Source organism: Cervus canadensis, chromosome 32, assembly GCF_019320065.1.
Source record: "Cervus canadensis isolate Bull #8, Minnesota chromosome 32, ASM1932006v1, whole genome shotgun sequence".
NCBI classification, from domain to species: Eukaryota; Metazoa; Chordata; class Mammalia; order Artiodactyla; family Cervidae; genus Cervus; species Cervus canadensis.
This window is the reverse complement of record NC_057417.1, coordinates 27,555,971-27,580,173: the sequence shown is the minus strand read 5'-3', so window position 1 is coordinate 27,580,173 and position 24,203 is coordinate 27,555,971. Positions and strand designations below refer to the sequence as shown.

The window sequence follows — 24,203 nt, the reverse complement described above, 5'->3', positions numbered from 1 at the left end:
AAAATAAAATGAAATTAGTAAATGAAGTAGCAGGGTCATTATATTAACTGGACATCTCAAATTCGTTAGGAGAAGGGAAAGGAGATCAAAAGTGGGAAGGAGAGTTGGAGGGTGGGACACTGATGACTGGAAGCTGTCCTTACCGCTTGGTTTTGGTGGTGGTGTGAAATTCACACAGCACAAAGTGAACCGTTAACCATTTGAAAGCATCCAGTTCAGTGGCATTTAGTACCTTCAGAGTGCTGTGCAACCTCGGCCCCTGCTCAGTTCTAAGACATTTTCATTGCCCCCCTACAAAGGAAACCACATGCCCACGAAGCCGCCCCTCCCTGGGTCCTGCCTGGTGGTCCAGTGGTTAAGACTCCACTCTACCAATGGAGGGGGCCCAGGTCAGGGAACCAGAACTCACATCCCTCAGCCAAGGATCCCACGTGCCTCAACTAAGACCTGGCATAGACAAAAAAATATATTTTTTTAAAGCAGCCCTTCCCCACCTCTCTGTCTCCTCCGCCCTCACCACCCCCTACCTCCAGTTCCTGGCAACCACTAATCCACTTTCTATCTCTACCCATTCTGGAAGTTTGATTTCAGTGGAATCACACAATATGTGACCTTTTGTGTTGGCTTCTTTCACTTAGCATGATGTTTTTGAGGTTCACCCTTGTTGTAACATGTCTCAGTATTTCATGCCTTTTTATGGCTGAATAACATTCTGTCCTGAGAATAATACCAGCTTTGTTTGTTTATCCATTCATTAAACTGAAGGACATTGGGTTATTTCCACTTTGGGGCTGTTGTGAATAGCGGTGCTATGAACATTCATTGCTCAAGTATTTGTTTGAATACCTATTTTCAGTTCTTTGGGTATATACCTACTAGTGGAATTGCTGGGTCATGTGGTAATTCTGTGTTTATATTTTTGAGGACTTCTCAGACCCTTCCAATGAAATTACACTATTTTACATTTCCCACCAGCAATGTAAGAGGGTTCCAGTTTCTCCACATCCTTGCCAACACCTGTTATTTTCTGTTTTGCTTTTGTTTGGTTTTTTTTCTTTTTTCAGTTGACATCCTAGTTGGCATGAAGTAGTAGCTCATGATTTTGATTTGCATTTCCCTAACGACTGATGATGTTGAGTGCTTTTAAGCCACTTGCGTGCTTTCTTTAGATAAATGTTCATTTGTGTTCTTTACCTATTTTTAAACTAGATTTTTTTTGTTGCTGAGTTGTAAGTGTGCTTTATGTATTCGGGATTTGTTGTTGTCTTAGTCGCTAATTTGTGTCTGACTCTTTTGTGACCTCAGGGACTAGGGCTCCTCTGTTCATGGGATTCTCCAGGCAAGAATACTAGAGTGGGTTGCTATTTCCTTCTCCAGGGGATCTTCTCTACCCGGGATCAAACCCATGTCTCCTGCATTGGCAGGTGGATTCTTTACCACTGAGCCACCAGGGAAGCCCTGATCAGAAGACTCTGATCAGATATATGATTTGCAAATATTTTCTCCCTTTCTTTGGTTGTCTTTTCACTTTCTTGATAGTGTTACCACCTGACTTTAAAACTATATTCATGTGTGATTTTGATGATCTTTATTAAAAAATTGAAATCAGTAAAAGAATAAAATCATAGATACTATTTTTTAAAGATAATATGTTTTAAAATGATAGAGTATTTAGAGTATTTTTTCCATTTTTTATTAACAAGCAAAATATTAATTAAAAAACAACAACACAACAACAAAAATCCTTAAAGTTGGAATTGCAATAAGTCAAACTGCTGCTGGAGTTCAGAGTAAGTGTTTTAATATATAAATGACTTATACAGACCTCTAAGAAAGACACAGACACCAGTAGGTAACTGGTCATGAATAGATGACTCAAAGGAAGACAACATTCAAAAACACAAGAAAAATGAGAAAGTAAAAATAACAAATTAATCTAATAAGATTGATACATTTTTTTCTAGTGACAAAATTAAATAATGGCAGGATATGCAAAATAGATACTCTTCTGATAAAGAAAGTACAAATTGATATGCCTTTTTGGTAAGCAATTTGGCACAGTCTGTCAAGAATCTTAAAAATATTACTCCTGTTGACTCAGTAATTCAACCTCTAAGAATCTACCCTAAGAAAACAACTTGAAACATAACAACCTCTTACATACAAAGATGTTTATCATGTGTGTGTTAATTACTCAGTCGTGTCCAACTCTTTAGCACCCCATGGACTGTAGCCTGCCAGGCTCCTCTGCCCATGGAATTCTCCAATCAAGAATACTGGAGTGGGTTACCATTTCCTTCTCCAGGGGATCTTCCTGACCCCAGGGATCAAACCCAGGTCTCCTGCATTGGCAGGCAGATACTTTACCATCTGAGCCACCAGGGAAGCCAGTTTAATAATGGAAAATTGTGAGGTCTTCCCTGGTAATCCAGTGGTTAAAGATCCACCTTCCAAAGCAGGGGACTTGGGTTCTATCCCTAGTTAGGGAACTAAGATTCCACATGCCTTAGAGCAACTAAGCCTGTGCACTGCAATGAAGACCCAGAGCAATCAAAAAATAAATAAGAATTTTTTTTTTTTTTAAACAAAAGTAATGAAAAAATTTAAACGACCTAAACATTCAACAGATGGTGGATGAGTAATTTCTGATGCATCCAGTGCTTGGAAACGCATGCCACATAGTAGGCATAAAATAAATAGTTGCTGAAATGAACCAAAACATCCATAGGGTGTTTATCATATTATGCAATCTTGTAAAATTATATTTGTATTATTTTTAATATTGTGGAATTCTTAAACTTCCAAGGAGAAAAATGACATCTAAAAGTTTATCTAGGGCCGTCCCTGGTGGTCCACTGGTTAGGAATCTCCTTTACAATGCAGGGGATGTGGATTCGATCCCTGGTCGGGGGAACTAAGTTCCCACATGAGGCTCAGCAGGTAAGCCAGGGCATCGCAGCTAGAGAGTCCACGTGCCTCGACAAAAGATACCACATGACCAAATGAAGACCCCCACGTGCCCCAACTAAGACCCGATGCAGCTAAATAAACAAGTTTTAAAATGTTCTAAAGTTTATATGGAATATGGTCTAATCCTCCCTTTTTTTATTAAAAAAACTTTTTATTTTGTATTGGAGTTTAGCCAATTAACAATGTTGTGATAGTTCAGGTGAACAACGAAGGGTCTCAGCCATACATACACACATCTAATCATCTCTTTTTAAAAGATTTCATTTATTGATAAAAATAAAGATAAAAAGATAGCATAAGGAAAAGAAGGAAATAAATAAAAAGGTTACCTCTGGGTGCAAGTCCCTCAGTCGTGACTGACTCTTTGTGACCCCATGGACTATACAGCTTATGGAATTCTCCAGTCCAGAATACTGGAATGGGTAGCCTTTCCCTTCTCCAGGGGATCTTCCCAACCCAGGGATCGAACCCAGGTCTCCTGCACTGCAGGCGGAATTTATCAGCTGAGCCACAAGGGAAGCTCAGGAATACTGGAGTGGGTAGCCTATCCCTTCTCCAGCAGATCTTCCTGATCCCAGAATCGAACCGGGGTCTCCTGGATTGCAGGCAGATTCTTTACCGACTGAGCTATCAAGGAAGCCCTCTGGGTGGTGGAATATTAAATAATAAAAAATGCACCATCTCTCTAGCTGTTGCACAATCATTGGACCTGTCTCAGCTAGGACAGTTTTCCCAGGATTTCCTCACCTGGCGGGGAAGAGGAGGATCGGAAAGTGGAGAAGACAGCTTGGAATGGGCTCTCGATGCACCCGTGTGATGACTTAAGTAAAGGTTTCTGCCTTCCTTAGGGCTGGGGCATCTGACTCTGAGAATGCTGGGAAATGCAAAATGCATGAAATTTATCCCCAAGCTCTTACCAGCACCCGTTTTGCACCAGGGACCAAGGGCGCAAAGTACCATCTTCCAGTGCATGCACCTGTCACAACCTGCTCAGTTGACATCCCTCTACCTGCAGCTGTTTCTAGGTTACCTGAGTGTTCATTTTGTGGACAGTCTTCACCCTCTATTTATTCTCGTGGTTTGCGGCCTGGGCTCCTCCTGGAAATACAGACAGTCATTGACTGTACTCTAAGGAGACCGGCTACCCTGTTCCCACCACCAGTGCCAGGGCATAGCCAAAATTGTGTTTATAGTATTCATTCCTACATGTATGAAAGTGAAGTGAAAGTGTTAGTTGCTCTAAGTCCTGTCTGATTCTTTGCAATTCCATGGACTGGAGCCCACCAGGCTCATCTGTCTATGGAAATCTCCAGGCAAGAATACTGGAGTGGGTAGCTATTCCCTTCTGCACTGGATCTTCCCGACCCAGAGATCAAACCCAGGTCTCCTGTATTGCAAGCAGATTCTTTACCGTCTGAGCCACCAGGGAAGCCCTCGGATATGTATAGATAAATTTATATTAGGTTGGCCAAAAAATTTGTCTGGGTTTTTCCATAACATGCATGCATCTATCCCCTGGTGGAGGGAATGGCAACCCACTCCAGCATTCTTGTCTGGAGAATCCCATGGACAGAGGAGCCTGGCAGGCTATAGCCCATGGGGTGGCAAAAAGTTAGACACGACTGAAGGGACTTAGCAAGCAGGCATGCACACACATGTATACATGATTTTCTACAGTGAGCGGGTGTTGCCCTTGTAATAAATTGAAAAACAGTCTGCTTTGCATCTCCCTTTAGGGTTTCATTCTGTGTGTTTGCTCTGTTGCCTTGCTGTCTGTGTTGGCTGCAGGCTGTCCAGAAGGCTCTGAACAGAGGGAGGAGGGGTCCCGGGCGTAGCCACAGAGTGGAGCTGAGCCAGGCAAGCTCGCAGGGGATGAAGGGGGCCTTGAGGAGGGCCTCCGGTCAGGAGGTCCGCTGGAACCACTAGTCCTTTGCTCATCACTGAAGTCGCGGACACCCAGTGCCGTGGGGCCACTGTCTGCTGCGGGCGGCCGGGGAGATTTCAGCAATTTGAGGTTGTTCTTAGGAGCCAGAGCTGGGAGGGCTGTGATGAAGCCCCTCCCGCCTGCGGATGTGGTGCAGCTGTCCCCGAGAGAGGGCCAGAGGCCACCGAGAGGGGGAGGGAGGGCGGGCGGCAGCTGCTGGCGGTGGGCGCAGGGCCAGGCCTGGGAGAACCGGGTGGGCGGAGCCTGACAGGTGAAGCTTTGTGTCCCGGGTGCCCTCGTCCGGAGGGGCGGCCCAGGGCGTCTCCCCTCAACCCAGCTCCCTCTCATCCTGGCTGCGCTTGGCTGCCTCCCAAGTCGTTCACCCCTTGAGAGTCTCTGCCAAGAGCCCCGCCCTCACCCCCTCTTGCAGACCCAGCAAGGTGGGCACCCCTTTGGAGCCAGGACTCCATGTTCCCCAGGTCCTCTTGGCCTTGGACACTCATTTTGAGGCTGAGGCCCTTCTGTTTTTGTGGTGGGGCTGTCTCACTCTCCGATCACAGAAAGTTCTAGCCATCTCATCCTCTGCCATCCTCTTCTTCTTTTGCCTTCAGTCTTTCCCAGCATCAGGGTCTTTTCTAATGAGTCAGCTCTTCGCCCCAGGTGGCCACAGTATTGGAGCTTCAGCTTCAGCATCAGTCCTTCCAATGAATATTCAGGACTGATTTCCTTTAGGATGGACTGGTTTGAGCTCCTTGCAGCCCCACTTCAGACACCTCCCAGTCCTTCTTAAATGTCAGGTGGGCGATGAATGCGGATGTTTGCTGCTTGGGGTTCGTTTGAATCCTGCAGCCTCACTCCTGAAGTCCTTGAATAGCATGCCCCATCCCGTGTACCTTGGCCTTGCCTGACTGACAGAGAGGGGATGGATGGATTAGCAGCAAATCCTCCTAGGGCAGCGATTGGGGATACATTAGCAAGGAGGAAGTGGGTGCATGGTCAGAATGGTTTGCTTCTGTTTATGAGTTTTGTAACAGGTTCTGGAATGTTCCAGTGTGTGTCTATATGTATCTGTCAATGCCTCCTTAAGCATCCCAAGATCAAAGGCTTGTAGAAGCAACTAAAACTCTTGTCTCCTGAAAAATAGGAATATTAATTTCCTCAGGGCTACTGGATTTGTTTGTTTTGTATTGGGCTTTGTGTGTGTGTGTGTGTGTGTGTGTGTGTGTATAAAATGAGGATATTGATCTAGATAGTTTTAACAGGCATTTAATTTTTTAAAGGCTTAAAAATATACTAAAATCATAAAAAACTGAAATATACTGAAATGGGCTTCCCAGAAGGCTCAGTGGTAAAGACTCTGCCTGCCAATGCAGGAGATGCGGGTTCAATCCCTGGGTCGGAAAGATTCCCTTTCCGAGGAATCTGCAGGAGGAAATGGCAACCCACTCCAGTATTCTTGCCTGGAAAATCCCGTGAACAGAGGAGCCTGGTGGGCTGCAGTCTGTGGGGTCACAGGAGTCAAACACGACTGAGCTGACTGAGCGCACACCAACTACAATAATTAAATTATTTCTGCAATTTAGAGCTTGGCAACTTTTGGCTTAGTGACAGACAAAAGAGGAAAAAAAACTAGTTTATTTCATACTCTTTCATGGGTACAAGGAAATAAATGAGTTTTTCTAAAAATATCAATGTCTTGAGAGAGAATTTAACAGGCATTTATTGATTGCTTGCCACGAGCAGGCATTGTGCCAGCCCTGCTGGCACCTATGGTGAGTGGACAATCAGGTACCACTTTCATGGGTCCAGTGGGTGGGCAGATGTTCAACATGTGATGACAAAAATGTTGTGTCCATAAAGAACAGGTGTGTGAGTAAATAATAGTAAAACCGCCCTGGGGATGGCAGGAAAGGAGATTGAGGCCAAGATTGGAAGGAAGAGCAGGAATTAGCTGGAAGAGAAGGTCAAGGACATTCCAGGAGTGGAGAAAACACTTCTCATTCCAGGAATGGTGTGGTATGCCTGCAAGGTAGACAAGAAGGGGTTAAGGGGTTTAAGGTGGGGATGAAGCCCCAGGATAGATGCACAGGATCTTGAGGCTGTGTTGAGAAGGTTATATCTTATCCTAAGGACAATGGAAAACCTTCAAAGGCCAATGAATGTCATGATTGCCCCCTGCACTCTTTAAAGATCTTTTTGGCATATAGTTGTGACCCCATAAATTTTTGAATGAAGTGAGTAGGACAGGATGAAAGGGACACCTCATTGTCAGGAAAGAAAGAACTTCCCTGGTGGTCCAGTGGCTAAAATTCTGCACTCCCAATGCAGGGGTCCCAGGTTCGAGTGAGCCCCGGTCAAGGAACTAGATCCCACATGCCACAACTAAAAAAGAAGCAGTCAATCAGAGATCCTGGGAAAGAGGTTTTTGGGCAGAGAAAACAGTATGTGCAGAGACCCTGAAGCAGGAACCAGCTTTTCAAGAGTCAAGACTGCCTGAATATCTGAAGCAGAGTGAGTGAGGCAGAGAAGGATAGGAGATGAAGTTGAAAGTTATTGTGTATAAGATACATAAAGAAGGACCTACTGTATATCACAGGGAACTGTACTCAATGTCTTGTAATAACCTCTAATGGAAAAGAATCTATAGATATATATCTGTATATCTGACTTATTTTGCTGTGCTCCTGAAGCTAACACAATATTGTAAATTAACTATACTTCAGTTAAAAGATTTTTTTTTAAAGAGAATAAGAGGAAAGGAGACACTCTATTATTATGGCTCAGTACCCTGTTTTTAATGTCTGTTTTATGAAATCAAAGTGAGAATTCAAGAATTGGCCTTGTATTCTTACAATCACAGTTTAATTTTGAACTGGAGGTATGCCCATGCATTAATCAAGTGTATAAGGTAATATGACTAATAATATTAAACTAACATGGTTTCAGTGATTGACAGAGTTTTTTTTTTTCATTTAGTGTCTCACTTGATCTCTACAACAACAACAATAAAAGCAAGTTTTATTGCTTTCACATTTGTTTTACGTAAGGAAAAAGAAGCTTAGGGAGTTAAGACTTTGCTAATAGCATGAATCCAGGTCTTCTAAATCTCACGTTCTTTCCAATATTACCCCATAAGTCAAGCAAAGGACTTCATCTTTTGTTTATTCAAATCCTCAGGGTATGTTGCCAAGGTATCTTTTTCCAGAAAGTCTATTTTTGAAATATATTAATAACTTTGATGCTTTCCTATTTCAGCGATTATTTTTAATAACTTTTAAATGTTAATAATACTAATGCTAATTGTAGAAAATCTAGAAAAACATTTTAAAATCCCACTCAGATAACTGCTATTGATATTTTAGTGTGTTTCTTTCCACTACCTTGCCTATAAATACACTGCCTATAAATATGTGTGTATATATACACATTTGTTGTTGTTAGTCACTAAGTCGTGTCTGACTCTTTGCAATCCTTTGGACTGTAGCCTGCAGGCTCCTTTGTCCATGGAATTTCCCAGGCAAGAATACTGGAGCGGGTTACAATGGTAACCCCTTCTCCAGGGGATCTTCCCCACCCAGAGATCAAACCCGAGTCTCTTGAGTCTCTTGCATTGGCAGGCAGATTCTTTCCTGTGAGCCACCAGGGAAGCCCATATATACACATGCGCTCAGTCACTTCAGTAGTGTCCAACTCTTTGAGACCCTATAGACGGTAGCCCTCCAGGCTCCTGTGTTCGTGGAATTCCCAGGCAAGAATACTGGAGTGGGTTGCCATGCCCTCCTCCCGGGGATCTTCCCGACCGAGGGGTTGAACCCGCAAGTCTTGAGTCTCCTTTACTGACAGGTGGATTCTTTTACCACTAGTGCACCTGGGAAGACCCATATATACACATGCATATATGTTAATATATTGATAATTCTTGTTAGGAAATTGTGCTCATACTGTAAACTGTTTCATTTGATGTTGTGAAAAGTGACACGGACTGACAGTGAAGGTTAATTAGGCCCTGAAGCCAGAATGTAGCAGCCCTGTTAGCTGTGGACCCTTGTCAATGCTGCTTAGTCTTTCTGGAACCTTAGAACACTATAAGCTGATTACAAACCTTCGTGCACTCTCCTCTGATCCCAGGTGATCTCTGTTCCTGCGATCAGGAACTGCCCTGTGTCTGGAAGCCATCCTCTCCCTCTCCCCTCAGCCAGCAGGGTCCTTGCGGTCACTGCACTCGCTCATACCCTCTGATTGGTTGCCCCATGACCTCCGTAACACCCACTCCAACCAGCTGACTCCCAGAGCAGGCAGGCCCCTTCCAGTCTCAGGATGACCTCCCTGAAGCAGTCTGTGAGTCTCCGAGCATATCAACATACAACAATATCAACAGTATACATATCTACCTAACAATATACAGGCAACAAGGTGCATATCAATAGCATCCACTTAACAATGGACATCTTGGATGTTGTTTATATCAGCATATAGGGCCCCACCTTGCTTTTATTTGTTTATTTTGTTTTTGCTTGTTTTAAGCTGCCACATAGAAGGAATGGTTTCTTTTAAAAAAATATTTATGGGTCTTGCTGCTGGAGGTTTTCCTCTAGTTGCAGAGAGCAGGGTCTGCTCATTGCAGTGGCTTCTCCTCTTGTGGCTCCCAGGCTCCGTAGTGCTGGCAGAGGGGCCCTGAGGCACGTGGGATCTTCCCAGAGCAGGGATGGAACCAGTGACCTCCGGGCTTAGGGACCCTTGACCTCGGCTCCGAGAATCAGTGTTGATTCTCAAACACTGAACCCCCAGAGAAGCCCTCAGGGGAAGGGTTTTTAAAGCATGTGTGACACCTAGAAGCTATAAAGAAGTCGATCAATTTGGCTACAGAAAAATCAAAAGCTCCAGTCCAGGAAAAGATACCCTAATCAGAGCCAAAAGACACAACACGCTCCACATGCAGCTGGGCCTCCAACACTGCTCTGTGACCCTATTAATCGTTCAGCTTGTACTTTCCACAGAAAACCAAAGTCATCAGGTGTAAATGTTCTCTGCTTCCACCACCGGACCTATAAATGTATTTGAACTCAAACCCGTCCATTCCACCTCCTACCTGTTAAAACCCATCCATTCCACCTCCTGTCTGAAGCCAACACCGCCTCTGTGCTGGGTTCCCGTCCCGCCTTGGCCCAGCAAGCCCATGGCTGTGTTAATTGTCCAAGTCCCCTCTGCCTACCTGCTGCTCCCGGCCTGTTCCTTACCCGCCGCCCGCTGGGTTTCACCTCCTGGATATGTCCTGTCTCTATCCTGGCCTCTCTTTCTTCCCTTCGCTGCTCGGGGCCAGGCCTCATCATTTCGTGTCTGGACCATTGCAGCAGCATTCTCTCGGGTCTCTTTCAACCTGGCCATCCTTTTTTTGTTTTGGTTTTATTTTGGCCAGAACCTTTTTTTTTCCCCCGACCACACCCCTCGGCGTATGGAATCTCAGACCTGCTCGCATCCTCTGCAGTCTCATCTTCTGCAGCTTGGGGATTAGAGCGGTGTGGAAGGAATGCCCTCCTGGGTGAGGGAGCACCTATAATTTGGGAAAAACCTCCCATCCAATTCGAGTCCCAGCCTTGATAGCTTGTCATTGCAAAGCTCTCTCCCCCGTGACCCCTAATTGCCCAGCTCCTCAGACTCACCTGCCTTGGACTTTCTGCCTTAATGACACCAGCCTGCCACACACCTCCCCACCCCTTCCAAGAACACGCTTACTGCCCTCCTTCACCAGGGCGGCTTCTGGTCGTCTTCCAGAACTCCACTCAGCCACCATGGACCCTGAGCCCTGGGCTGGGTAGTGACACCCCCTCCTCCGGGCAGCCCTAGCATCTTGCACGTTCCTAGGTGGTTTGTTGAGCAGCCTGGTGGTCTGGGTGCCTCTTAGGAGACTGGCTGGGAGCTGGCTCTAGAAGGTGGAGCTCATATCACCACTTGAGCTTCACTCAGCTTTGGGTTCTAGCAGCCAATTCTTGGGCAATGGGAGCTGCCCCACTTCCTCCTTCCTCTAGAGCATCTGTCACAATATTGAAACTGTATTAAAATGATGTCTTTGTGTCTGTCCCCACCCTCCACTGTAAGCATCTTGAGAACAGGGACAGCGTTTTGTTTTTCACACTCCCTGGCATGCACCCAGTGCTACAGCTGAACTGAAGAGGGATTTGGCAAACCCCGGACAGGGTTTAATGTTTTCTTGGTCTTTGTACCGGAACAGATGGTCATAAAGACAGTTTATGAAATGTCATTAGGATAAGTGTAAACTCCTGTAGTTTCATCCCAAAGTAACAGGCGTGTGAGTTTTGGGCGGGCCACTGAGGCTTTGCAGCAGTTTGTGTGATAAGAGGTGGGGATTTTCACGGAGGAAGCAGCCAGGGTGGCGAGACTGCGGGACGCTGCTGGGAGGTTGGCCTGCCCCCCTGGTGTCCCCGAGACATTGCTCTGTCATTGTCCCCATCCTCTCTTGTGTCTTCAGTAATTTTCCCTCCCATCCATCCGTCCTCTCAGCCTGTAAACATGCCCATGTGGCCCCCAACCTTTCTTTCTTTCTTTCTTTTTAAAATAGTTATTTATTTGGCTGCTCTGGGTCTTAGTTGAGCTCCCCTGGTGGCTCAGACCGTAAAGAATCTGCCTGCAATTCGGGAGACCCAGGTTCCGTCTCTGGATCGGGAAGATCCCCGGGAGAAGGGAACGGCAACCCACTCCAGTATTCTTGCCTGGAGAATCCCATGGACAGAGGAGCCTAGCAGGCTACAGTGCATAGAGTTGCAAAGAGTCAGACATGACTGAGCAAGTAACACTTTCACTTTCCGGATCTTAGTTGCAGCATGTGGGATCTAGTTCCCTGACCAGGGATTGAACCTGGGACCCCTGCATTGGGAGCTTGGAGTCTTAGCCACTGGACCACCAGGGAAGTCCCTCCCTCAACCTTTAAACCCATTTTCCCACCCGGCTTCTTCCTCAAGGTACCCCCCTCAACTCCTGTCCTTTCTTTTCACACACCTCTCCCTCCTCGTGATCTGCCCCCCTTTCTATCAGAGAACGCTTTCCCACCTTCAATTCCAGGACACCACATTCTCTTGATTCTTCCTCCCTGCCCGGAGCTAACTTTGTCTTATTGGAAAGATGGTGACCCTCCAATGCCAGCTGCTTCCCCATTTCTGATTTTTCCCACCATGATGTTGGATACACCCCCCTCCCCACCCCCTACCGTGGTTTACCGACTCCCTGGTTCCCTTGAGTCTGTCTTCTCCTCGCTCCATCATCCATCTCTCTTCGGTTGCAATTCTCGTCTGCCCACGAACAAGTGCGGATCTTCCCCATCCTTACACACCCTGCTGGCTTCTCAGGACTCTTCCATCCACTTAGGAACCTCCTGGGATTCTGTACTCTTCACCGTTAGCCTTCTCCAAAGAAAAGGCAGCACCTCCCTGCCTTCCTCTTTCCCCTCTCCCCAGATGTTCAGTATCTCACAGTCAGACTTAGATCTGAGTTTGTCTTCTGTGGTTGCTCCCTAAATGACATCAGAGACCTAGCCAGCAGCTTTTTTTTTTTTTCAGCCACACCATGAAGTTTTGGGGGTCTCAGTTCCCCCACCAGGAATTGAACCCGGCCCTCTGCAGTGAAAGCACCCAGAGTCCTAATCACTGGACCACCACGCAATTCCCAGCACCTTTAACTGAGTGCCTTGCCTCCCCCTCTCCCTCTGGTTCCCATCCTCAGGGATATGCCTGCAGGATGTGGCCAACTCCTCCTTCGAGGACGGCCCCAGGCCTCATCTTCTCCTTCCATACTGTCTGGACTTTCTTGGGCTCCAGCAGTGGCCGCTCCTCCCATCCTAGATGGAGACTTTGCCTGGGGCTCTGTCCTGGGTCTTTTCTCTTCTTAACACTTTCCCCATTGTTTATGATAATAAATGTATTAAATAAATGTATTATCATGTCTGGGGAGCATTTAACAGGGATGCTTCCATACAAGGGGTACTCAGTGTTCCTCAGGAGCATCAGCTAATGAGAAGAGCATGAGTTTTAATGTAAATAGACCCAGATTCTGATGCCGATCCTGGCCTTGATCCTTGTCTGTTGCGTGATCTCAGGCACATTGATTACCTTTCTAACTACAGTAATCGTGAGGATGAAATGTGATAATGGGTGCTCAGAAAAAGCGGGTTCCCTCTTCTTCCTGAGACGGAAGGAGCTGGAAAAAACAGAGTCGGGTGGGCACCAGCCTGGGGGACCCTAGGACACCAGTGAGATCAAAGCCAAGCATTTGTGTGGCTTCAGGATTCGGAGGAAAGCCATTAGCACGACAGTTCTCATCTGCCAGGAGCCAGAATCCTTCCTGAATGATCTTCAGTTGCAGCCCTGGAACTGGCCGGAAGTAGGAGGAGACAAGATGACCTGAAGCAGCATCTGAGGACGTGTTGAGATCACTGGCTGTGTCCCCACCCATAAATGACAGGCCAGTGGTTGGAATTTTGCTGCACTCGCCCTCGCCCTTTTGGCCTTCACACTGGCCTGCCTTAGTTTGCTCTCCTGCTGTTTTTATAGTTGTTTTCTCTGCTGTCCTTCATCCCTTGACCCCCACTACATGCGTGAATATCGATACCCAACCCTGATGCCTCCTTCTTGACTTTCCCTCCATCCGAGTTCAGCTGCTGGGGTAGGAGGTTCCAGGGTCTTATCACAGGTCTGTCAGCTCTTCAGGTGTTAATAACACCACACCCTGTCAGCTGGGAGCTGGGTAGATGTGTATCCGACCTTCAAAATCCTTTGAAAATGAGGAAGAAGCTGGTTAGCCAGCAAGGAAATTTATCTGGCAAGATCCAGGGTGTCTTTCTCTCTCTCCCTTTTTTTGAGTTTTTTTTTTCTGTTAACATTTCTAGATCAGCCTCTTTCTTTTAACCTGCTGTGTAGTATTCCTTAGAATTAAAACACCCTCTTTTGTTTGGACTTTGTGCTATTGTGGGAAGATTTGAGTTGCTTTTGCTTTTTCCCTAGGAACGATGCTTCAGGGAGTGCCCTTGAACATGACTCACGGGAGTGTTTCTCTAGGACAGATCCCAGGGCTTAGAGCAAAGATCCCCAACCTTTTTGGCACCAGGGACCGGAAGACAGTTTTTCCACGGACTGGGGTTGGGGGGTGGGTTGGTTTCAGGATGGTTCCATTATATTTATTGTGCACTTTATTTCTATTATTATTACATCAGCTCCACCTCAGATCATCAGGCATTAGATCCCGGAGGTTGGAGACCTGTGGGTTAGAAGATATAAGTATATTTATGTGTATTTGAAATTTTATTAGATTCTGCCAGATTGCCCAGATAAAAGACTGTACCACCACAGGAAAAATGTTTTTTTGGTGTCATCATTTCATGTCTTGCATAAGAAGGTATTCTCATTGCTAAAGGTATAAACAGATTTTTCTGTATTTTCTTCTAAGATTGTTCTTCTGAGTAAGTTCTAAAAAGTTTTGCTTTTTACATTTGACCCTACATACCCTGGAGCAGGGGGATTTTTTTTTTTTTTTCCCATTGTATTGGTACCTCCTGAATAGTCCGCTTTGTTTTTAGACTTGCTGTTCTATTTCACTGACCCACATGTTTACTGCTATTCTACTACAGTCGTGCTTATCTTTTAAAAAAAATTTTTGGTCATATATATATATATAAAACATATAAATAAATTATATATATAAATATAAATTTATATATGGATATAAATTTATAAAACATAAATTTTCCATTTTAACCAGTTTTAAGTATACAGTTTAGGGACTTCCCTGGTGGTCCAGTGGTTAAGACTTCATTTTCTAGTGCAGGGGTGCATGTTCAATCCCTAGTCTGGGAACTAGGATGCTACATGCCTGGAAACCAAAAAGCCAAAACATAGAAGCAATATTGTAACAAATTCAATGAAGACTTATAAAAAATGGTCCGCATAAAAAAAAATCTTAAAATTATACAGCTCAGCGGCATTGATGACACTCCTTGTGTTGTCCCACAGTCGTCCCTGTTTCCAGTTTTTCATCATTCCAAATAGAAAGTCTACCTGTGACACAGAACTTCCCTTTTCCCATCTGACCTTGCGCCTTGTAATGTCTACTCGACTTTCCGTGTCTGCGAATTCCCATATTCTAAATTTCACATACAGCGATTGTCCTTTTGGTCTGGCTTATTTCTCGTAGAATTAGTTTACAAGAGTTGTCCACGTCATATCGTAAATCAGAACTCCATTTCTTTTTATAGCTGAAGAATATTCCATCGTATGGATATACTCTGGTTTATATATCCGTTCATCTGTTGACCAGCAACTTCCTTTTGGCTATTCTGAATAATGCTGCCCTGAACATTGGCATACAGCTGTCTGTCTGAGTTCCTGTTTTTAATGTTCTTGGGTATATACCCAGGAGGGGAACTGCCGGCTGCCATGGTCATGCTGTTTAACACTCTTCCTTGCTGGTCACAGAGGAGAGGTCATTTCCTTCGTTTTAGTGGTTGCTCAGTCCCTGAGCCTTGTTCTTACTCCATTTTTTACATTCATCTGTCCCCATTTCCCCCCACCCCCCAAAGCCCAGCACTGATATTGGCACAGGCTGGTACCAAGTGCAGGTCAGCCTGGGTGGACACGTGAACTCTAGACCACGGGAAGAGCAAGGTTCCCCCTGATTCTGTCACAAGACAGCAAGAAGCCATGGAAAGAGCCTGCAGTCTTAATGTTGTTCAGTCGCTAAGTCGTATCCCACTGTCTGCAACCCCAGGGACTGCAGCACGCCAGGCTCCTCTGTCCTCCACCATTTCCTGGAGCTTGCTCAAATTCACACCCGTCGAGTCGGTGATGCCATCCAACCATCTCAGCCTCTGTCGCCCCCTTCTCCTCCTGCCTTCAATCTTTCCCAGCATCAGGGTCTTTTCAAATGAGTCGGCTCTTCACATCAGGTGGCCAAAGTATTGAAGCTTCAGCTTCAGTCCTTCCAGTGGATATTCAGGGTTGACTTCCTTTAGGATTGACTGGTTTGATCACCTTGCTGTCCAAGGGACTCTCAAGAGTCTTCTCTAGCGCCACGATTCGAAAGCATCAATTCTTCAGCGCTCAGCCTTCTTTATGGTCTAACTCTCACATCTGTACATGACTACTGGAAAAACCATAGCTTTGACTATGTGGACCTTTGTCAGCAAAGTGATGTCTCTGCTTTTTAATATGCTCTCTAGGGTTGTCAGTCTTAATACTGGTGTGTGAATCCAACAAGAGACCTGAATTCTGTTTCTTACACGAGCCCTGAGTTTCTGTGTGTCTTGTTTAACTCATCTGTCAAAGGCAACAGCACCCTGATACGCAGGACGTTGAGACATGAGATGTGGGTGTGAAAGCCCTTTGCTAAAGTCAGAGGCACTCACCGGCAGGAGGAAGGGAAGAGTCCAAAGTATGTGCCAGTCAGAGTGGAGCCTGGCACGCTGGTGAACTGATTTCCTGCAGGCATTCATTCCTACCTCCAACCACTCTCTACTGAGTGACTGCTCTGTAACAGGTGATGTTCCAGAGGCTGGAATTCAGACATGAGCCAAGAGAAAAAAAGAGGCCCCAGCCTCATCAATCTGCTCAGTGATCCAGGAACAAACCCCAAGAGCCCTACCTCCCTTCCCAGTGCTTTTGGTACCAACTTTAAACTTTTTAAAGACACAGCACGACATGACATGGTGAAGAGCTTTGTTTTATTTTTTATTTTTTTAAGAGCTTTGTTTTAAAGAGACGTCTCTAGCTTTAAGGAGAAAAATAGGTTTGAAAATGTAGAATAAAGAATACGCCAGGGGACTTCCCTGGGCTGGTCCAGTGGTTAAGACTCTGAGCTTCCACTGCAGGGGGCGCAGGTTCGATCCCTGGTCAGGGAACTAAGGTCTTGCAAAGATCCCGCATGCCATGTGGCGTGACCCAAAAAAAGAAAAAAATGAATAGGCCACCTATTGGCAAGTCACATCTGCTTGAGATGCCATGAGGAGAGCCTTCGGGGGTTTCTGCATGAACCGAACAAAGAGAAATGATTTCAGCTACTCCCCCCACCACCACGCCCTGGGAAAATTCGAGAGCTGTGGCCTCCAGGTCTCTTCTTTTTTTTTTTTTCCAGTGGGTTTTGTCATACATCCAGGTCTCTTCTTGAAGGAGTTCAGGGGTGGGAATCAGGGTGACTGTCCCCAGGATCTCTGCAACACTAGGTCTAACTAGGAACGGTGGTGGTTGGCCCTGTTTGGTCCCACTGGGGACAGAGATTGGCTTATCCGGTTTGGTAACTGAGCCCTGCCCCTCGGGAGCCCTTGGAGGTGACCCTAAGAGTCCATGGCCACTGAGCATACATGCTGCCCTGGCTGCCAGTCATCTCCTTGAAACCTCTCCAAAACCCTCCACCGTCTCTCAAAAACAGACTCAGGAAAAGTTAAGGAGGGACTTCCCTGGTGGTCCAGTGGCTAAGACTCCAAGCTCCCAGTGCAGGAGGCCAGGTTTGATCCTTGGTCAGGGAACTAGGTCCCACAGGCTGCAACTAAGACCCAATGCAGCCTAAATATATAAATATATATATATATATATATTTAAACAAAATTAAAGTTAAGGGCCTCGGTCCAGGTCACCCAGCTATGCATGACAGAGCCTCTTTCTGGGACACTAGTTGAGCCAGATTCCAGGAGCTGGGCAAAGGAAGGAGCAGGAAGGTTGATGGGGCAAGAATTGGCAAGAGACTCTAGGTAATACAACCTGTTAGACTCATGAGGACAGGTTTTATGATTTATTAATAAATTTAGCAATAAAGGGGCTTTTCTGGAACTTGGAAAATTTTATAGGCACTAATAGTTTCCCAAGTACCTTCCCATATGTTCTTTTTCACTTGATTCTTATAACAACCTCTTTTAAGAGCGATTTTTAAAAATGTTATTTATTTATTCAGTAGTTGTGGCACATGGGCTTAGTTGCCCCGTGGCATGTGGGATCTTCCCAGACCAGGGATTGAACTTGTGTCTCCTCTATTGGCAGGTGGATTCTACTTCCACCTATTTCCAGATTACCAAGTTATTGGAAATAAATATAAATATCATATAGTATACACACTAGGTATATCAATATATATACTATATACACACTATGTTATAATAGTGTATATATGTGTATTAAACACTGGACCACCAGGGAAGTTCTAGGCAATTCTCCTTTTAACCTACGTTAACTAGCTTCCTTCCATCCATGGGGAAATTGAGGCACAGAGAGGCTGAGGGACTTGCCCAAGGCCACACAGCACCAGGGTTGCGGCCCATGGTCTCATGTGATTTTCTAGGTAACCTGCCCAAGGCCATGTGGCAGTGAAAGCTGGAAGCTGGACTTGAACTTGGTAATTCAGATTTTGAAAGCTTCTATTCAGCCAGACTCTGTCTTCAGAATCCTGGGATGTTTTTACTGGAGGGGGGAGGGGCAGTCCTTGAAGACCCTCTCACTGTCCCTCCTTCTCCCCGGGGCCCTGTGCTCACAGGTGCCCCCTGCCCCATCTGCCTGCGTGAGCAGCTACCTTCCGCTAAATGGCTTTTGTACAGAGCCCATGTCCTGGCTCTTAAAAAGGAATGCATGGGATGAATAAGCACCTAAAAATAACTCCAGATCAATTTTGGGTGGGGGGAGAGGGCTGTGTTTTCCTTTCTCTCCTCCTCCTCCCTCCCTCTGCCCCCAAGGCCCACAAACCGCTGCTGGCTGACAGCTGGGCCAGGCTGGCTTCCTGTAAGGCTGTAATAACATGGAATTAACCCAGCAGCCGCCCTCTCCAGCACGGAAATGCCAGTGCTTGGTCACTATAGACGTCTCTGAGTTGATACCTTCCTGCCTTGGTCCACGCTCCCGGAACAAGTCTTTTGCTCATCAGCTAAGAGATTCCTGAACTTGTCCTCCTTGGGGAAGGAGCAGTGGAAAAACCCCTCCAAATGAGAGGCTGGCAGCTTCTTGACTGGGCCATCTGAGGGAGCCCCAAATTCCTGCCTCCCAGGAGGGGCCAGGCAGGCAGAAGCAGAGCAGCCTGGGCCCCCGTGTTGAGGTTTCCAGGCCGTCTGCTGACTCAGGGACTTAGCCGAGTGGCTCCCATCTGTCTGTGCTTCTAGCAGACCCCTGACTCCCGCCGGTCACCCACGGGCTGTGGGAGAGGCTTTACAAATCCAGCAGATCTTTGCTGCCCAGAACCTACCAGTTAAAAGCAGCATCCTGAGAGCGGACACGTCTCTTCCTCGTCGGGGTCTCTCTTGGAAAATGGATTGGTTCTGGGGGTGTGCTAGGCATTTTCGTATAGCTCAGCCATGCTTGGGGGTCTCTTTCCCTGTGATATCAAACATGTAGAGAGGGAGATCAGTGTTTAATGATGGTAAGGGTTGGGGGATGGAATGGCAATGTGAAGAGGGAAAAGAAATATACCAGAGACAGGACTTCCTTGGTGTTCCAGTGGTTAAAACTTCAAGTTCCCTAAGCAGGGGGCCTGGGTTCGATCCCTGATTGGGGCACTAGATTCTGCATGCCACAACTAAGACCCAGCCAAAAAAAAAAATCTATCAGAGTCAATGGGTTCAGAGGTCCCCACTTAGGTTGAACCTTTGGCCAAGGGATGGAAAGTTCCAGAATCCCAGTGTAGGAGAAGTGCAAAGGGAAGTGCCACACCTCCTAGTCTCCTGTACCCCTCATTTCAGCCAGGACTGGGGTGGGGCTTCCCGAGCCACAGCTGTGTGGTCAGGGGTTGAGTTGTCCCCGGTCCTGGGTGCACATTGGCACATCCCCAAGAGGAGCTTTAAAATGCAGGTGCCCGGGCTCTGTCCCCAGGCCATTTATATCAGCATCCCTGAGGTGGAGCCCAGGCTTCCAAGGTGACTGTGGCATGCGGTGAGGTTGGAGAGCAACTACCTGCAATAACCACCTCTGTTTCCCTCCCCACTACTGTCTTGCTTCTCAGCTTCTCATTTCTCAGATTCAGAAGTGGGCATTGCCAGGCATCGTGTCCTACATAAGAGGGGCTTGGTAGATCACGCTGAAGGCTGCTGTGCCCCTGATGATGATGGAGATGACGATGATTCTGGCCACACTCCAAGGACTAGAAGCATTCGAAATGAGCTTTTGTATGACTTCATTAAAAGGAGTCTCAGGATTCCCTGGGGGCCCAGTGGATAAGAATCGTCCTGCCAATGCAAGGGACGTGGGTTTGATCCCTGGTCCGGGAAGATCCCACATACCTTGGAGCAACGAAGTCTGTGCACTACAACTACCCAGCCTGAGTGCTCTGAAGCACCACAAGAATGTAACCTCTGCTCACCCATGCACCGCCGGGGGGAGACCCAGCACAGCCAAACATAAAATACTTATTTATTTTCTTTATTAAAAAAAGAAAAAGCGGGATTTCCTTGGTGGTCCAGTGGTCTAGTGCTTTAGATTCTGCACTCCCAATGCAGGGGGCCTGGGTTCAATCCCTGGTCAGGGAACCAGATGCCATATGCCTCAACTAAAGATCTTACATGCCACAACTAAGACCCATTGCAGCCAAATATATAAATAAATAAAATGAAGAAAAGCAACCCCATAATTAAAATACATACTAACAGTAACATAATTCAAACTTCCTGCCAACCCTAGTGAGGGCAGGTTTCCCACGGGCAGGGTAATGCTAGGTGCCCAGCATGATTCAATGTGGCTCTGGAATATACTGCCTACCTTCAATCCTGGATCCCCTGACTATTAGCTGTGGGGCCCTGGGAAAGGCACTTAACCTCTCTGGGCCTCCCTCCTTATCTGTAAAAATATGGGTAATAACAGGAACACTTAGTATAGGAGGTTGTTGTGGGAACTAAAAGAAATAATGCTTGTGAAGTGCTTGTCACAGCGCCCAGCACCTGGTAAGAACTCAACAGACATTATCAGTTACTATTATTATTCACAGCATGACAGCCCCGCCCCCCAACACACCCACCTTCCTTCAGGCTTCCTGATTCCGTGCCCTCCCTGCCCTCCCGTATCCTGACGTACATTCTAGGTCCTGGAACTCTCATATATCTTGAGGGTTTGTTTGTTTTTTCTTTTTCATTTTTTTACAAAATATTTATTTATTTACCAGAGTCTTAGTAGCATCATGTGGTATCAGGTATCCAACCCAATGAAAGTGAAAGTCGTGTCCGACTCTTTGCGACCCCATAGATGTAGCCTGCCAGGCTCCACTGTCCATGCAATTCTCCAGGCCAGAATACTGGAGTGGGTGGCCATTCCCTTCTCCAGGGGATCTTCCCAACCCAGAGATCGAACCCAGGTCTCCCACATTACAGGCAGATTCTTTACTTTGTGAACCACCCAGGGAAGCCCACTGAACCCAGGCCCCCTGCGTTGGGAACTCAGGGTCTCAGCCACTGGACCACCAAGAAAGCCCTTCTTTTTCAGCTTTTTAAAGTGTCATCATCGCAGGGTTTTTCACAGGGTTTGATCCCTGATTGGGGAACTAAGATTCCGCAAGCAGCATGGCACGGCCAATAATAATGTTCTATCTGCCTTACTTGAATTGAATGAGATAATGGACAAAAAGTCATTTTGTAAAATTTATAAACTTTACAAAGTTTACAGCTCTCTGCATATGCTTGGTAGCGGTAGCAGGTCGCATAGTAACATATATTACATACGGCTATTTTGTAGGAAGTACTGCATAGTTTAAACCTCGTTGCTGCTGCTGCTAAGTCGCCTCAGTCGTGTCTGACTCTGTGTGACCCCATAGACGGCAGCCCACCAGGCTCCCCCGTTCCTGGGGTTCTCCAGGCAAGAACACTGGAGTGGGTTGCCATTTCCTCCTCCAATGCATGAAAGTGAAAAGTGAAAGTGAAGTTGCTCAGTCGTGTCTGACTCTTAGCGACCCCATGGATTTGCAGCCTACCAGACTCCTCCGTCCATGGGATTTTCCAAGCAAGAGCACTGGAGTGGGGTGCCATTGCCTTCTCCCTTAAGCTTCGTTACTGGGAATTAATGAACTCTCAGTGCTCTAGAAGACACAGCCCTGAGCGGCTCAGTGGACTCTTCAGTGTGGGATTTGTAGGGCTAGGCTGCAGAATCACAGTTCTCCAGTAGGTGTCACCCTCCACCAGGACACCTTCTCTGCCTCTCCCGTCCTGACTTCCTGCATCCACTCAGCACTTTGTTGTTCAGTCGCTATGTCCAACATTTTGCAACCCCGTGGATTGCAGCAGGCTAGGCTCATCTGTCCTCCACCACTTCCTGGAGATAGCTCAAATTCATGTCCATGGAATCAGTGATGCCCTCCAACCATCTCATCCTCTGTTATCCCCTTCTCCTCCTGCCTTCAATCTTTCCCAGAATCAGGGTCTTTTCAAAAGAGTCAATTCTTTGCATCAGGTGGCCAAAGTATTGGAGCTTCAGCTTCAGCATCAGTCCTTCCAATGAATATTCCGGGTTGACTTCCTTTAGGATTGACTGGTTTGATCTCCTTGCAGTTCAAGGGATTCTCAAGAGTCTTCTCTAGTACAATTCGAAAGCATCAGTTTTTTGGACCTTGGCCCTTTTTATGGTCCAGCTCTCACATCCATACATCACTACTGGAAAAATCATATCTTTGACTATACAGACCTTTGTTGGCAAAGTGATGTCTCTGCTTTTTAATACACTGTCTAGGTTTGTCATAGCTTTTCTTCCAAGGAACAAATGTCTTTTAATTTTGTGGTTGCAGCCATGATCTTAGTTTAAGTTAAGGGTGGAGCAGTGTTATGGGTGTGGAATTTAGGTTGAAGAGAGCCTGGAGGCAGGGAAGTAAGTTTGGGGTGGGTTGCTCAGTGAGGCTTAGCCTCTGCCTGAGGGAACTCAAGTGAGCAGAGAGAGCCCAGGGCAAAACCGTCCCCATCCAAGGTTGATGCAGGCTGTACCCAGAGGCTGTCCCTTGCTGGAAGGGACACTGAGTGACTGGCTGTGGCTCAGTGGGTCAGGGATGCCTTTATAGAGAAGGTGATATTTGAGATGGGTCAGAAAAGGTAAGAAAGAATCTTCCACGCTGAGAAGATGGGAAGGGCATTTCAGGAGTATCCCGAGATGCACTGGAACCTCATTGATGGGGGTGGACAGGAGAGGATGGGAGAAGGTGGCTAGAATGGAGGGCTATGAGGCCAGATGAGTAAGGACTTTGAAGGCTGGGTAAACTCTAGAAGGGTTTTTTGTTTCGCTTTTTATTCCATTTGGGGTTGGCCAGTAAGGAGTCACAATTAAAGGTGTAGAAGATGAACTGGACAGGTAGAGACCAGAGGTGGGAAGGCCAGTTAGGAAGCTGTGATTTAGTCTTATCCAGTGCAGGAACAATTGGTATTGCGATAGAAGACATAGACTGGAAACTATTTGCAAGAAAGAATCACATGGACATGGGAACTGATTAGATGGGGTGAGAGTGGGAGTTTTCAATGGAGGGATTAAGGCCAACCTTCATGTTTCTTTTTTTTTTCCATTTATTTTTATTAGTTGGAGGCTAATTACTTTACAATATTGTAGTGGTTTTTGCCATACATTGACATGAATCAGCCATGGATTTACAACCTTCATGTTTCTAGCTTGATGAACTAAGTGGATGTGGAACAGGAGCAGATGGTGAAAACAGAGGTAAAAGAAAATATTATCTTTGGATTCCTTGAGTCTGTGAGTCTGAAACCCCCAGGTGTTGATGTCTGGTGAAAGTCTCTCAGTCATGTCTGACTCTTTGCGACCCAAAGGTTAGAACACTGGAGAGGGTAGCCTTTCCCTCCTCCAGGGGATCTTCCCAAGCCAGGGATCGAACCCAGGTCTTCCGCATTGTAGGCAGATTCTTTCCCAGCTGAGCCACCAGGGAAACCCAAGAATACTGGAGTGGGTAGCCTATCCCTTCTCCAGTGGATCTTCCTGACCCAGGAATGGAACTGGGGTCTCCTGCACTGCAGGTGGATTTTTGACCAGCTAGGCTATCAGGGACGTCCAGTAGATAGCGGAATACAGTGACCTGGAGCTGATGATGAAAGAACACAGGAGGGGCTTACCTGGTGGCCCAGTGGTAAAGAATCCACTTTGCAATGCAAGCCCCCTGCCCCTAATGCAGCAGGAGAGGAATAGCCGCTACTCCTGGCTCCTGCTGGCCTTAAGAGCAGCTCCCTGGCAAAGAAGTCCAGCAGAGAGGGCAGCCCTAAGGCAGGCGCTGTCTAGAGCCTCGACACTGTCCCTCATTACCTTTGCCCAGTTTGTTAGTTTCTTAGTTGTATGTTAGTGTGTTAGTTTCCTGTGTCCAGGGAAAC

The 24,203-nt window shown here is 46.5% G+C and overlaps 1 protein-coding gene across 2 annotated transcripts in view; it reads left to right on the top strand.

Annotated features, from left to right (window-relative positions):
• The window catches only part of HIP1 (huntingtin interacting protein 1), a 135,313-nt gene that overhangs the window by 25,942 nt on the left and 85,168 nt on the right, over positions 1 to 24,203 (top strand). The window lies entirely within an intron of this gene.